General features: G+C 43.2%; 1 protein-coding gene across 1 annotated transcript in view; it reads right to left on the reverse strand.

Moving 5' to 3' along the window:
* ATXN10 (ataxin 10) overlaps window positions 1-12061 on the reverse strand; it is a 163049-nt gene that overhangs the window by 35406 nt on the left and 115582 nt on the right. The window lies entirely within an intron of this gene.

A 12061-nucleotide genomic window follows, 5' to 3' on the forward strand; every position in this document is an offset into this window, starting at 1 on the left:
ATCCTGGGGTCCTGGGATCGAATCCCACATCAGGCTCCCTGCAGGGAGCCTGCTTCCCCCTCTGCCTGTCTCTCTCTGTGTCTCTCATGGATAAATAAATAAAGTCTTGGGTCAGCGCAGCAGAAAGTTCCAGCATTGCAGAAAGGTGAACCAGAGCCAAAGGGAGTTCTTCACGAACATTAATAAAATGCTAAAAATCCCAGGAAGGCTAATGAAGGAAGAAAAGAGAATCATCTATTTAAATAAACAGAATGAAAAGAGATAAACAGCTACAGAAAACATAGAATAAAATATTATGAATTTTATGAAAAAAAGCAAGAAATCTAGGTGTAATGGCTATCTCTGAGGAAAATGGAAAACACCAGTGTTGACACAATAAATAAAAATCTAGAATAATTTAAATACTTAAATTATTTAAAGATATGAAAATGACCCAAGACTCAGTGACAAAAACAAAGAAAGACCCAAAGGCTCTCCAAGTGAGTGCCACAAAGTTTTTCAGGACCACATAATCTACTATGTGTGTAAGTTGTTCCAAAACAACAGAACAAGAGAGAAAGCTTCCCAACTCATTTTAAAAGTCTACTCCGACTTGGTTCAAAACCAGCATTAGCTAGACCACGATAGGAAATTACGGGCCAATTTAACTATGAATATATACCCCCTTCCACCCAACCCTCACAAAAAAATCCTACCAATAGTATTAGATGAACCAAATTAAACATGCTATAAAAACGCACCACGATCCTAACATCGACTAGAAAATCTACAGTGTAATCGTCCTCATTAATGTACTAAGAATTACCTCAATATTACAGAAAAAAACATCTGATAATGGTTAGCAACTATTTATATTTTAATTCTCAGAAAACTGGAGAACCTTTTTAACTTGAAAAGGCTAGGTGCCAGAAAACTGTAGTGTCATACATGGTAAGAGAATATTTAGGTAGATCCCAAGACCAGAAAAAAAACACAAAGAGACAGTCTTCTTATTCTGATGTACAAGAAATAAACTCCGCTAAATACTGCGATTTCAAAAGGTCTTTGGAGCATTCTGACTCTGGAAATCAAAGAGGGAGCCAGAATGGCATGAACAGTGCACAGTCTCACTGTCAGAGCAGAAACAGTGGAAGAACAAAAACAGAAGAAAGCAATCAGGCTGCTTCAGGTGAAGGAAGAGTGATTTATTTATTTATTTATTTTTTAAGGAGTAGAAGCTGAAATCTTAGAGGATAGATTAGCCAGATATAAAATGGAAAATAATTATCTAGAAGGTCAGGATAAGAAGATCTAAAGGGAAATGAAAATGCACCCAGTCCTAACTGCTCTCAGAGATGGGGTAGATGTTTGAGTTGTTTCTGGAACAGGAACTGTGACTGGGCCCCACAAAGCCTAGGATGGGAAGAAACATGGGCTTGGCTCACTGGAATTGCTCAAAGAAGCAGGATCCAAAAAAAGAGTGAGGAGAGAACCCCTGAATGTCACAGGCCACCAACTGTCACAGACTAGATGAAGGCCTAGAGAAGCAGAAATGAAGCCTTTCTGCATCACACTCCCTCAAACTCCCTCAGACAACACAGACTTTCTGCCGTTTGACAGCAAATACTATTAAGTGCTGGTTACTGCGGACACACTTTTGCTTGGGGAGAACCATTAGCAGACTGAGAACTGGCTTGTCTAACTTTGGTGTGTGTGGGGGCAGTGCTCTGATAAGCCTGTGCCCTGTTAACTCTTCTCAAATTTCAGAAGTGAGGCATGTCAGAGATTCAGTACTGGGGTTTGTGAACCTGCGAGACCCTAACCCAGGTTACAGCAGGTAAAGCAGTCCTGAACACAGGCAGGCATAAGGAGCCCCTCCAGGTGGGACTACACAGAGTAAGAAATCAGAGAGGATACATTTTAAACTTCAATCTCTTTGAATTTTAACTCATACGGCAGAGAATCTGACTTTAATATCTCGGACTTTAATTTAAAATGGAATGTAATCTTTGGATTTGAATGTCTCCCTGGGAATTTGATAATGAGATAGAATTAATATTCAAATTTAGAGTATCTCTTGTGGGCATTTTATTATTACCATTGAATTTAGTCTCTTAATATGCAATGAATTCTCTGCCTTGAGGTCAAAGTGACTTTGGAGTTAATTTAACTCATGGATTGATATGACCCACTTAAGAGTCTGCTGGGGGCAAAATCTCCACTCTCCACCAGTGGACCAGGAAAAAGAAAGGAACATGGTTGGTATAAGCAAGAGTGGCCTCATAATAAAGGTGGGAGCAGAATGGTCCTAACAAGTGAGCTTCTCTCTGAAGAAGGGACATATCCTTGGCCCAATACATTAGCAGAACAACAAAACCCAGAAAGAATCCTGGGAGAGGCAGACATCTGCTCTCTTTATGCTATAGAGAGAGCTGTACTAATCTAACATCTGATGGCCTCTCTGGGTCCTTCACTAGCTCCTTCCCAGGGCAGTGACGATCAGACTAGTGAGTCTGGTTCTATGAAGCCCATGGTATACATATTTATTTGTTTGACTCTTTCATTAGACTCTGGGGTTTCCAGCTACACATTCACTCCTTACACCCGTGCCTTGCCCTCAAGTTAGATGCCAGGGACTAGTTGTTGAAAAAATACATGTATGTGAAGGAGGTAAAACAGCTCCAATGACTGACCCATGCATACACCCACAAGTATACAGGTAAACAAGTCCTGATACTTGTGAAACTTACAGCATAGGGGGAGTGCAGGACGCATACAGGAGATGCATGAGCAAGAAATAAGTAAACAAATAAAAACATTACAGATGAGGATCACTCCTACAAAGGAAATAAATAGGATGATCAACTAGAGAGTGACAGGGGAGGCTCTATTTTAGACAGGGCAGCCAGGTAATACTTTCCTATAAAATGGTGACATTTGAACTAAGACCCGAGTCATAAAAATGAGGCAAGCACTCAAAGATCCAGAGGGAACCCAAATCAGACTTACTGGTGGAAAGAACTGAACATATCTGAATTATGCAAAGAAAATCTGTGTGGCTCTTTGCAGGGAGCATGGATAAAATGGTAGGAGATGAGGCTGTAAAGAAAAGAGCCAGAGCCTATTGAATAGTGGTTCTCAAAACTGAGCCCCTAGAGCAGGAGCATAAGCATCACTTGTTCTTTAAAAATGCAAATCCCGAGCCAACCCCAAACCTATTGAATCTTAAACTCTAGGGTTCAGCAGAGAGCTGCTGAAAGAGCTTTCAGATAATTATGATGCATGCCGAATTTTAAAAATCACTGGTACAGGGCAGTGGTTCTCAATCGTTCTTGTGAATCTGAATCACGTGGGGAAGCTTTTAAAAGTGACACCTCGATCCTACCACACATCAACTTAAACTGAATCTTGGGGGTGACGGTCCAGGCACATATACATATACGCACATATGTGTTTAAAAACCCCTCTAGATGATTCAGCTTCCTAGAATATAATCTTGAAGATTAGGAAAATAATTCAGATCTTTTTTTCCTCAGTGTAAAAGGACCTACTGAAGATTTTATATAGGTGAATGAAATACTCTGATGCAGATTTTTGAAAAGATGACCCCTGGCTGCCATATAACAATGTGGGGAAGGAAGAGCAAGAGCACTCTGGGACAGCCTGTCAGAAAGTGCTCACTGCAGCAGGTGAGTGGAAAATTGACTGAGGCAGGGCTGCTGTGGTGCACTAGAGATTAAAACAGCAGCTGATGGGAGATCTGACAGGCATTGTTTTCTAGAGTGGTGGGTAGAGAAGAGAAAGGACTCAAAGATTCTAAGTTCCTGGTCAGCCGGTATCCTTTACTGAGCTTGGAGACATCCAAGTGACCACCAGCAATCACAGCTTCTATATTTCCTTTATAGGGAGTGTGAGCTGCCATGTATCTCATTGTGGAGCCCGGGGGACAGGTCTGGGTTTGAGAGGTACACACAGTCATCACACACAGATAGATGATCTTTAAAGCCCGGGACTAGTGCCCTCCCTGAGGAGATGGCTGCAGACAGCGAAGGGCTCAGGACCAAGTCCTAAAGCATTCAAACATGTTAGGGGTCTCGGAAGAGAAATCTTTGTGCTTCTTCTATAGCCTTGGCATCATCACCAAATTCTGCGTCATCAGAGGATTTGAATAATCCAACACTAGATACTATAGGCAAATGTAAACACTTTCTCATGGAGTAATTTGTAAGAAATATGATTTTTTTTTCTGGAAGGAATCAATAACTGAAAATAGACAGTGACAAGATTTTCTTTAAAAGTCACAGTGACCATGAGATTATTTGTCCAATGATCATTTTTCAGGATGACTTTTTAGAAGCTGATTTCTAAACCAAATTATGTGGAGCTGCCAATTTCTTCCCTTGTTAGGATTATAGGAATAACACATATGCACATACACACCTCACTAAATTGAATAAAAAAATACTTTCATTTCAACCAATTCATGCTGTTTCAGCCCAGGCCTCAAGAAGAACAGAAACAAACTTGACAGGATATTCAACTTTAAGATGGCTGATTCCCATTCAGTAAGCCTACCACATGCCCAAGGTTTTTTTTTAAATAGATATAGATAGATAGATAGATAGATAGATAGATAGATAGATAGGCGGGCCAGTTCTTGGAGGTGGAGGCTGGAAGGTGGGCACGAAAGAACCAGGGGGCTCCCCATTCCTGAGACCCTCTGCCCCTCTCTGCTTGAGCACAAAGGTCTCAAGCAGGAGGGGAGAAGGAAAAAGGTCAGTTTCAGCTCGCAATCACCACCCCGAAATCTCACCCCAACCCAGGTTGACATTTGAGGATTTGATCCCTTCCCTTATGGGTCAGGCCCCAGCCCTGAGGTGGGGACAGATCCCATCCATGAACATGTTTTATGTATCAGCAGTTTTATTTGTTCAACTTACATATATTATACACATGTACGTTCAAAAACAAAGACCATCTTTATATACACACTATTCTATACTTTCCACATAATAAAAATCCTCTAAAAATGTAATTTTTAAAATGGTGTATATTCCATTACTACAATCTACCATAATTTATTTAACTTCCCCTGTCTAGGACACTTGAACAATTTCTAAGTTTTTACAACAACATAATGAACATCCATATATCAGTATTTTTACTACATCACTGATAAATTGCCTTTGGAGAAATTCCCAAAGGAAAAACTACTGGATGAAAAATATAATCACCTTTAAATCTCTTTGATACACGTTGCCAAACTGAGCCCCAAAGGGTCTTCCTACTTCTTATCACCCTTTAAACTGTCCACTTTATCCTTACTGACAGTGGGCAATTTTTTCCAAAGTTGCTTTTCTTAAATAGACAAAAAATTTTACTTTCTACCTTCACTCTTATGATGATTAGAAAGGCTGAGCATTTTTCCATCTAAGCTTTATGAAGGTTTTGCAAAGTGAAGGTTTTAGGAGGCCAAGGCCTATAATAGTAAAATTCTGCAGGCCAACTAAAAGACACCAGAAAGTTACACTCAGGGTAGGTTCTGCAACCTGAGTTGGGAAGATCCCCCAGGTCTTGCAATGGGTGACCACATATGCATGCAAGGTCAGTCACCATGAGACAAGTCTTGGCCCAGCGTCCCACAGAGGACTGGGCCACCGCAGAGCCATGGCAGGGGTGCCAAGGTGACAGAGACTCATTCAGAGACCACACCCCATAGGTGAGCCTGGCCAAGATACTGCAAGGCTGGGTACGATGGGAAAGAAGGACATGTGGAAAGTAAGCCAGGGACCGGCTATGTGGCCAGGACCACTCAGAAAGAAAAGAAGCCAGAGAGAAGATGGGTACTCCAATTCCACAGCAAAACTCAACAGGGTGACACAGCAAGGTTCTGACAGAGCTCACAGAGAAACAAAGGAGTGTTTCTAGAAGAGCAACACTGAGACTCTTTCCCAAGTACAAAGGACAATGTGATTAATAAAAATATTTTTTATGTTCAACCACCAAATTCCAGGAAGATTAACAACTAACTTTTCTTTAGCAAACATCTGCATCTGAATTTATTGCGATTTTCTCAGGAATTCTTGACCCAGCAGACAAAATCTTTGTTTATAAATGATGAGTGAAATGAGCTGGTTTTAAAACAGCTTATTGTATTCTGCTTACAAGCCTGAAAAAATAGTAGTTGTTTTTAAGTGAGAAGGGAACGAGATTACACATGGTAGAAACTCAACGAGCATCTGGTAATGAAGGTGAAGTAACTGCGTGGCCACAAGATGTATGTGCTTCTGGGCTGGCCAATTACAGAACTACCAGAAACCTCAGGGCGCGATGTCAGAAAGGTGTTTTTGACTGTTTTAGAATGCAAAACATCTTCAAGTGTTTGGTCCAGGAGAACGGGGTCCAGAGGCTGCCAAGCATACCCCTTCAAAGGAGGGTGCAGGCCCTTTCCACAGCCCTGATACTGATGCCAGGTCCTCTACTTCTTCAGACCTCTACGTAACAAGGGGTGAGCCGCAGGAACTCAGCTGAGTCACCTTGGTCTCATCTGAAACCCAGGCCAAAAGCTATACTGCAGAGCAGAGGGTGTCACTTACCTGGAGGGGAGGGGGGCGGGAAGGGAATGTCTTGCGCAATAACCTGGCTTCCAGAGTGCTCCCTAAGATGGGCGATAGTAATATAATCCTCTTTATTTGTCCTTCTACTTATGGCATTTTTTTGTTGCATTCCTTGCAAAGAACTTTAAACTAGCAGAAGTATAAGGAAAGAAGTATAGGCACAGGGTTACTTTGCCACTATAGCCATCTCTTGAAGACAGTTTAATCAACAAAACGTCAAAAGCTGACCAGCGAAGTATCTGGAGAGCCCGATGAAAGGCCTCTGTTTTCAAGCAGGAAGAGGGGAAAGTATGAATCAGGACGTGAACTGATCTCTAATGTACTTGAGTGCACAGGACTTAAAGCTCCACTCCACTGAGCAGCCTCCTTAAAGTACCACAAGATATGACTTGAGAAAGCAGCAAGACCAGAAAGGGATCGGTAAACCGTGTCAGTGGCAGAGAAAACAAAGCAGCCCAGGAAAGTTGCTCTGGCACATCTGCGCTATCACGCACAGCTATGTTTAGAACAAAAATAACCCATATAGCAAGTTTTTAAAAAGATGCATTCCACCTCTGCTTCTTGGGGTGTGATTCCCACCCAGACCACATCATCGACAGTGTCACACTTCAGTGCCAGAACAAACAGAAATCTGTCCCAAACACATTCAGTCTTTAATTTTTAACCCGTGGACAGAATCTCAACTGCTCGCTGTAATATGATGAGGTCCTTGCCACTAATAAATACAGACTTGGAAACGATTTATCAACTTGCTCTTGGTGTTTAAAAAAATAAATAAATTAAGAAAGACGGACCTGCTTGGAGCTCATGTCCCTAGCCAGCACCGGGAATCATGGCACAGGTTGGCCCTTGGGAGGAATTCCTCGATCTGGACCCTATGGTGAGCTCTATGTCCTGCAGGCACATGGAGGAATGAAGCCAGCAGGGGAGCCTGAGGAAAACGACACACTATCCTTCTCTCCCCTGCTGGCCTTCTACAAATCCTGACTGACACACCGGCAGCCTGTGGTGGCCTCTGAAGGGTGCTGGGTCACCTGCAGGTGACAATGAGGGGAATATGTCTGAATAGAGATGACACATTTCAGAAGCACATCCCTTGGGAGACAGGCTGTTAGCCCCCACCAGAGAACAGGACATGGAAAAGAGGGAGGAAAGATGAACCAGATATCTTCTATGTGAAAAAAGTTGGTGCTCCTAACAGCTCTGCAAGGTAGGAATCCATGTTCTTTTCTGACAGATAAAGAAAATGAGATCTGTAGGGGTAACCAACTTGTTCCCGGTCATGGAGTGGAGTGAATGGCATAGCCCGGCTCTGCTAAAACTTCAAGCTTTTATTTGACTGCACCATACAAACTGCAGGAGGGAGCTTCTAGTCTTCAGAGAAGAGAAAATGCCTGAAACAACAGTAAACATCCTGGGATATGTCAGAGTGCAGAGCCGAGGGTGCTGGGGGTGGAGAAGGGGAGAGGGGAAGGCCCAGCGAGGCAGAGTCATGGCCCTGGGGGTGGCCACAACCATGGTGACAGAGCATGGCTGGCCCCCCAGACCAGGAAGGGCCTCTGGTGACAAATGCAGCAGCCCCCCAAGCAGGAAAGAAGTGGCCGGTGTGCAGCGCTCTTGGGAACCTCACCAGAGTGATAGGAACATTAGAGCACCATCCTCAGGTCCTTCCCCTAGGATGGATTCTCTGTTTGTGGACACCCTGCAACTATTTACTCAATTGACAAAAACTGAAAATAAAGCTGCTTTGTGACAGACCCTACAGTGGGGGCCAATGGGTGAGTCAGGCACATTTACTGCTCTTACCACAGTCAGGGTGGGGTGGGGAGACTGAGAAAGGCCCAGGTATGAGAGAACATGTCATTCATACCCAGAACTGGAAAGAACACAATGCGCCATGGGGACACAGAAGAGGAGTCCGGGTGGGGCCAATCGGGCGAGGCCTTGATGGCCAAGCTCTTAAGTTTCACTTTTACCCTGAAGGCAACAGAAAAGACTTTATGTAGAGACCTGTGTTTCAGAACACATATTTATTCTATTGTAAGATTTAATTTCCTACAGTAAAGTGTACAAATCTTAAGTGTATAGCCTGTAGAAGTTTTACATATCCACATGCATGTGCAACTGCTACTCAGATCAAGACAAAGAACATTCCGGCACCCAGAGGCTCCCTGTGTACCCGACCAGTTGATAACCCCACATAGAAACTAGGACTCTTATCATCTTAGATTACTTCTGTTCTGGAATTTTGGACAAATGGAGCCATATAGTATGCACTCCCTTGTGTGGGTTTTCTTGCTAAACATATTGCTACAAATCACAGGATCTTTCTCTTTGCTGTGTATGATTTCACTGTAAGAACATACCATGCTGTACTTTTATTCATTCTATCAGTGATGGACATTTGGGTTTTCTCCAGTGTGGGGCTCTCCCAAGCAAGGCTATGAACATTCATGCACATGATTCCTCGTAGACATAAGCACTCATTTCTACTGGGCATATTCCCAGGTAATTGCTGGTTTAGGAAAACAAATTATTTAACAAGACTCTTTTGTTATGCTTTTGTTGAAAATGCTCCTTGATACAACCTAGATAAAACAAGCCAGTCTTGGTCATTAAGAATAAAAGACTGGGGGCACCTGGAGTGGCTCAGTTGGTGAAGCGTGTGTCTTCAGCTCAGGTCATGACCTCAAGGGCCTGGGATGGAGCCCTGCATTGGGCTCCCTGCTCTGTGGGGAGTCTGCTTCTCTTTCTCCCTTCACCTGCATTTCCCCCCACTTGTGCTGTCAAATAAATACATAAAATCTTAAAAAAATAATAATAAAAGACTGAAAACAAGATCCTTTCTTGTTTTAACAGGATAGATGGGTTGATGAGATCATAAACATCTCCAGAAAGGTGGGTCACTTACCATCCACAAGCTCATCAAAGGAAACACGACCCAGTCTTGACCCTTCTGTATCTGTAGGCTTTTTGTCAAATTTGAGTAATGGTTCCTTTGAACCCATTTTCAGCCTCACCCTCTTTCTTCTCTCCTTCTGGGACCCTGATGACAGAATCTTAGAACATTTACTAGAACCCTACATGGCCCTGAGGCTCCAACGGTTTTGTTTCTCGTCTATTTTCTCTCCCCCCCCATCCCCGTCTATTTTCTATTGTTCAAACTGGATAATTTTTTATTTTATCCTCAAGTTCACGGTTTCTCTCCTCTGTCCTCTCCATTGTGTTATTACCAAGCCCACTCATTGGGTTTTTACATTTTATTTTGGGTTACTGTATTTTTCATTCCTAATATTTCCACTTAGCTTTTCTTTACATCTCCTGTTTCTCTGTGGAAAAGTTCGGTTTCTTCCTTTGCATCAAGTGTCTAACTGCTCACAGAAGCACTTTTATAAATGCTGCTTTAAAATCCTTGTCAGAGAATTCCAACATCTGTGTCATCTAGGTGTGGCATCTCTTGATTGCCTCTTCTCATTCAGGTTGAGATTTGCCTGGTTCTTGGCATTACGCGTGATTTTTACTTGTACTGCAAACATTCTGGGTGTGATGTTATGAGACTGTGAATCTGGAGCAGATGTCCTGTTTCAGCGGCCTCCCTGAATGCCATGACAACGAGGGGGTGGGGTGAGGGGCAGCGTCTGCTATTACCATGTAGGGGTCAAAGTCCAGGCTTCCACTCGGGTCTTTCCAGACAGTGAGGCTGTGGCAGGGCGTTGGCGGCTTGCCTCCTTTATACCTACGGTTCCTGAACAGGAGGCCGTTCTGGTGCCCCACACGGCCTCTACCAACAGCAGAGCTGGCCAGGGGAGGGAGGATGTCTGTTATTGCTGAGCAGGGATGAAAGCCCTGGCTCTCCCTCTCCAGTTGTCTCGGACTCCATCAGTGGGGTGAGGGGCACCTCATCACGTCCAGGTGAAGGAGGAAGTCTCGGCTCCTCACCTGGCCTTTGCTGATGAGGGTGGGGCTACGTTTTTCCATGGTGTTTGTCTGAAGTAGGGCAGTTAAATAGTCTAAAAGTCTGCCTTGCTAAAGTGCCCCTTTCTTGGACCTTTGGCAAGAAAGAGCAAGCTTCTCTTGGGGGGTGGGGGTGGTAGAGGGGTTGTCTGCACCCATTGGTGTTTCTGGACAGACAGCTTCTCTAACACCCAGTCTGAGACAACAGAGGCAAAATGAAAACCCAGGGAATATAACATTGGGCTCTTCCTGAAGTCCTGAGGTCCCCAGGCAGGCTGCCTTCTTCTCTCCACCTTTCAAAAGGGTCTTTTGTTCACATATGATGTCCACGGATTCCAGCTGTGCTTAGTGGGAGGAGCACAGACAAGGGTGTCTATGCCACCTTGGTCCAGAACCAGAGGTCCAATTACCAATACACTGCGTTTTCAAGGTGCAAAGGACTTCCACTAAGGGATAAAAAGGGAAGTCCAATCCAGGTCTGGATTTGAGAAGATTGGGATGCACGTGTGCATGCAGAAATAAGTAGGGCTGGAATTCACTAAGCCTCTGCCCAGCACTCCTCGGGTTACATGGTACGTCCTGTTCCTCCCAAGAAGCCTCGGAGGCAGGACTTACTGCTGTCCCATTTCCTGAGGAGGAAGGAGGCTCACACAGGGTCACTCCCAGTCCACAGCAGGGCTAGGGATTGGACCTCGAACTATGCAACTCTAGAACCAGAGCTCTTGACCACCATACTGTGTAAAGCCTTTCACCATGAACCACATTCCAGAATGGGCAGCAAGGAGGCACTTCACACTGTGCTGTCTTCAAACCATGCACTGCAAACACAGCCAATAACCAGCAGCTTAAAATTATACATGTTTCCCTTTTCATCTTTCTAATTCCTCTTTTAAAAAAATGTCAACAGCCCAAACTTTGATAATGCTGTACAATTTAGAGCTCACAGCTGTGATCTGATTAACCCTCCTAACAATCCTATGAAGTTTTTTTTTTTTCTTCATTAAGTTTATTTCAGTAAAGTTAACAGTATAGTATTAGTTTCAGGTGAACAATATAGTCATCCAACAATTCTCTACATTACTCAGGACTCATTGTGGTAAGTCATCTTTAATCCCCATCACCTGTTTCTCCCATCCCTCTGGCCACCTCCCCTCTGGTCGCCATCAGTTTGTTCTCTATACTTAAGAATCTGTTTCTTGGTTTGTGTCTTTTTTTTATTTTGCTCATTTGCTTTGTTTCTTAAATTCCCCATATGAGTGAAATCATATGGTATCTATCTTTTTCTCAATGACTTATTTTGCTTAGCATTATACTCTCTAGCTCGATCTATATTGTTGTGAATGGCAAGATTTCATTCTTTTTATGGTTGAATAATATTCCATTGTATATACATACCACATCATTTTTATCCATTCACCTATCAGCAGACACGTGGGCTGCTTCCATAATTTGCTATTGTAAGTAATGCAATAAATTTCAGGGTACATGTATCCCTTTGATTTAGTGTTTCT

Source organism: Canis aureus, chromosome 11, assembly GCF_053574225.1.
Source record: "Canis aureus isolate CA01 chromosome 11, VMU_Caureus_v.1.0, whole genome shotgun sequence".
In the NCBI taxonomy this organism is placed as follows: Eukaryota; Metazoa; Chordata; class Mammalia; order Carnivora; family Canidae; genus Canis; species Canis aureus.